The sequence below is a fragment of the Cololabis saira genome, chromosome 10, assembly GCF_033807715.1.
Source record: "Cololabis saira isolate AMF1-May2022 chromosome 10, fColSai1.1, whole genome shotgun sequence".
Taxonomy (NCBI): Eukaryota; Metazoa; Chordata; class Actinopteri; order Beloniformes; family Belonidae; genus Cololabis; species Cololabis saira.
The window spans coordinates 25,252,425-25,255,988 of record NC_084596.1 but is presented as its reverse complement, the minus strand read 5'-3'; positions in this window follow the sequence as shown (position 1 = coordinate 25,255,988).

Sequence of the window (3,564 nt, the reverse complement as noted above, 5' to 3'; positions counted from 1 at the left end):
AAAAAATGTGTTAACTGTGTTTGTTTACTGCTTTTACTTTTACGCTATGAAGGAATGAGTAGTATCCTCTTTGGGAAGGAGACATTTTGACTGACGGCACCAAGCAGATCTTAGTAGTCGAGTCACTACACCAGCTTTTATCAGATCATTACTGTCTCCTAAAAGCAGAACTCAATTACTTAGTTTACATTGTTCCAGAAGAAGGAGCACGGGCTCGCACATGTTTGAATGTTTGTAGGTGTTTACACATGCATGCTGTGCAGCTGTGAGGACCAGAGGTGGGGAGAAAAAGCAGTGGGAGGGGTGACCGCAGTGGTGCGGGGGTTAAGTTTATTTGTACACAAAAATGGTGTATGTGTAGGCCCTGGACCACCCAGCTCGATCCTGTATCAGCTAACACCGACACCCCACCCTCACACACACAAACACGGCAGAGGAGGAAAATGACTCGCGCCTGATGCTTTTCATTCTTTTTGTCTTTTCCTTTCTGCTCCCTTTGCTGTCACAAGATTTATTGCATTCCGTCAGTGGAGTTTTTCTAAAATTACAGGTTTGAAGCTTCTTACTCACGAAGGAAGGCAATAAGAGCAGGGATGCTTAATGTGTGCATGTAATTTACTGTTCCCTATTTCCTATTGTGTCTGGCCTCGTGTGAGTCAGTTAGTGTCTCTTGTGGCCTCATTATGTGATGTGTGTGTGTGTGTGTTTGTAGGAGAGCCCATAATGTGTTCCTTGCTGCCTTTTAAACTATGCCGTATAGTTGTACGTTACAGTTGTTGCTTTATATTTATAACAGTTCGCATGAAATACATTCTTATTAGATAATACCAGGTATGGAATGAAGAAGACGTCATGAACTTACAGGGAGCTGGTAATTCAATCATACAGTTGGCTCTGATACCTCTTTTTGGTCAAACCCTTGTAAATTGTGTTAAACTGGCCCAGGTTGTTAAGACATCAATGCCGGTATGAGCGTAACAGCCAGTCGGCAGGTAATAGATGAGTCCAAATCTCCTCGTTTTTCCTCTTTCACGTATAAAGCTTCAGTTTCAAAACTTATACTTTGATTACTGTCTTTATCTACTGCTCTTTTTTCTTTCTTTCTTTTTAAGTTTTAAATTATTGCGTTTTTTATGCTACAAATAAACCTGCCTTGCCTAAAGCACCGAATGAGCGAACACTGAGCCCCAGTCCATTCCTCTGTATTTTGTTGGAATTTTTAGTGACAAACAAATATCTAATGAAAATGTCAAGCCCAAGTGAAATATACCTACATCAGTCAGAATGGCTATTGTCTGCATACTAAAAGGAAATCATTTTGAGAAAAAGGAATGAATGCAAAAAATGTCTTCAGCTTCCATCATGTGTGTAGTGATCACCATTGTACAAATATTTTTTCCCATTAGTATCTTTTCATAAGCTTAATAAAAAAGATCATGCAAATGGTGCAGATTTTTGAGCCCCTGTCACGTGACCAGATATTGCAGAGAAAGACCTAAGTTTGTCAACTATTATGACTGAAAAAATAAATAGATCCACTTCATTGTCACTCTTTCTTAGGGCTGGGCGATTTTGGACAAAAATAAAATCCCAATTTTTTTTCTCTGAAAACCCGATTTTCGATTTCGATTTTTTTGGTAAAACTACAAAAGACAATGGAATAAATTGTTTCAAATATTTTATCTTTATTTTTAAAGAAAAATAGCAAACAAATTTCCCTATTGGGAATGAAGTGCAATTGAAAGATACTATAAATCCTCCTTGAGTTTAGTAAGGTGACAACATTTACAATTTTCTTGACCAAACAAAGATGAGCTGTCTGTAATGCAGCCAGCTGCAAAAAAGTAAAATCGATTTTCCGATTTTCCTTTTTTTAACATCGTCTTGATTAATAAATCCGATTTAGATTTAAAATCGATTAATCGCACAGCCCTACTCTTTCTTATATCTTTATGGACGCCTCAAGCAATTTTCCACTCTCTGTTCACTCCCCATACCTCTATGTTCAATCTCCAGTTCAATAAAAAAAAAAAACTTTATTTACCCCCCAAAGGCAAATGAATTGTTGCATTAGTCATATTTAAGTCCTGTAGTGGTCTGTGTTGCAGCGGATCTGAAGAAACCTCTGACTGAAGACACTGCTGCTGAATCCCTGTGTTGTGAATAGGATGCTCAAGGTTGTCTATCATTGTCTTCATTTTATGGAGTATCCTCCTTCACACAATCAGCTCCAGAGGATCCAGAACAGATCCAGCTTTCTTTATCAACTTGTTCAGTTTCTTTAAGTCACAGGCTCTGATGCTGCGACCCCAACCGGTGACTGCAGATGTGATTTCACTCTCCACAACAGACTTACAGAAAATATTCAAAGTCTTGCTGCAAATGCTGAAGGAAGGGAGCTTCTTTACGCTCTGTCCTTTCTCATAAGCAGCATCTCCGGTCCAGTCTGATGTCCAAGTTAACGCCGAGGTATTTATACTCCTCCACCACCTCCTTCTCCCATTATGGAAAAACTATTCACCTTAATAATGAGGAGATCTGGCAACCATGTTTGTATGAGTAGAAGTTTGTATATTTTAATTAAAAAACCACAAGTCCTCCCAATCCAACACCATCACTGAACTTCTTCCTCAAGTGAAGACTTGTTTCTTCTTATGTATGTTGGCATGTTTGTAGATGGAAATTGTTAATACTCCATGACACAAAGTCGTTAACAACCTCTTCCATCCTGCGACCGGGTTCATGTGCAAGGATGCAGATGTGGAGCACCAGGGTCAAGACCCAGATAAGATGTCTCTTCTCCTTGGTTTTGTAGCATTGAGGAATTTGAAGATTTTCATATAATTATGCATCCCAAATAAATTCATGTAGTGTATTCATCCCAGTAAAAAAAGAAATGATCTATCAAATGAAACACTTACATGCCCAGAATGTCCATCGGCTCATTTGGAGTTAGTAGTTTTGTTGGCTGCACAAGTTTAAATAACAAGCTTATAACTCGACCAAAAGTTCATTTTACTTGTCTTCATGGCATGTTTGTGTGTCTGATTCTTGTGTGTGAAATTTGTGCTTTTGTGTGCATCTTTGCAGAATGAGTCATGAACTCATTGAAGTTGACAGAGTTGGGAAGTGACTATATCTGGTTGAGTGAGTTTTAAACACTTCTGTCAGAGTGTCAACGTAAAAATGATAAACTGGCACTACGTCGTGTCTCAGATGTGCTAAACGGATTTGTCAATTAAACTAGCAGGTTTATCTGTGCATTAAAGAGGCAGTTCACCCAAATGACTTTATGTCACATGTTTCTACTTATTTGTTGTTTCGAGGAGCCGTGAAGTTTCGGTTTTAATTTTACGGGGTCTTCCACACCAGCTGAATGCATCAGGCACAAATGGAAACGTGTTTGTGGCCCACAAGGTATTTAAAAAAGTAATTACAAACATTCTGTTAAGTATTTGCGTGTAACTTTTTAACAGTTGCCAAATGCTTTCCGAGAAACTGAGTCGGTCTCGATAATACAAATCTATGCCTAGCTATTAATTCTATTGTCTCCAGTTCTTGCAG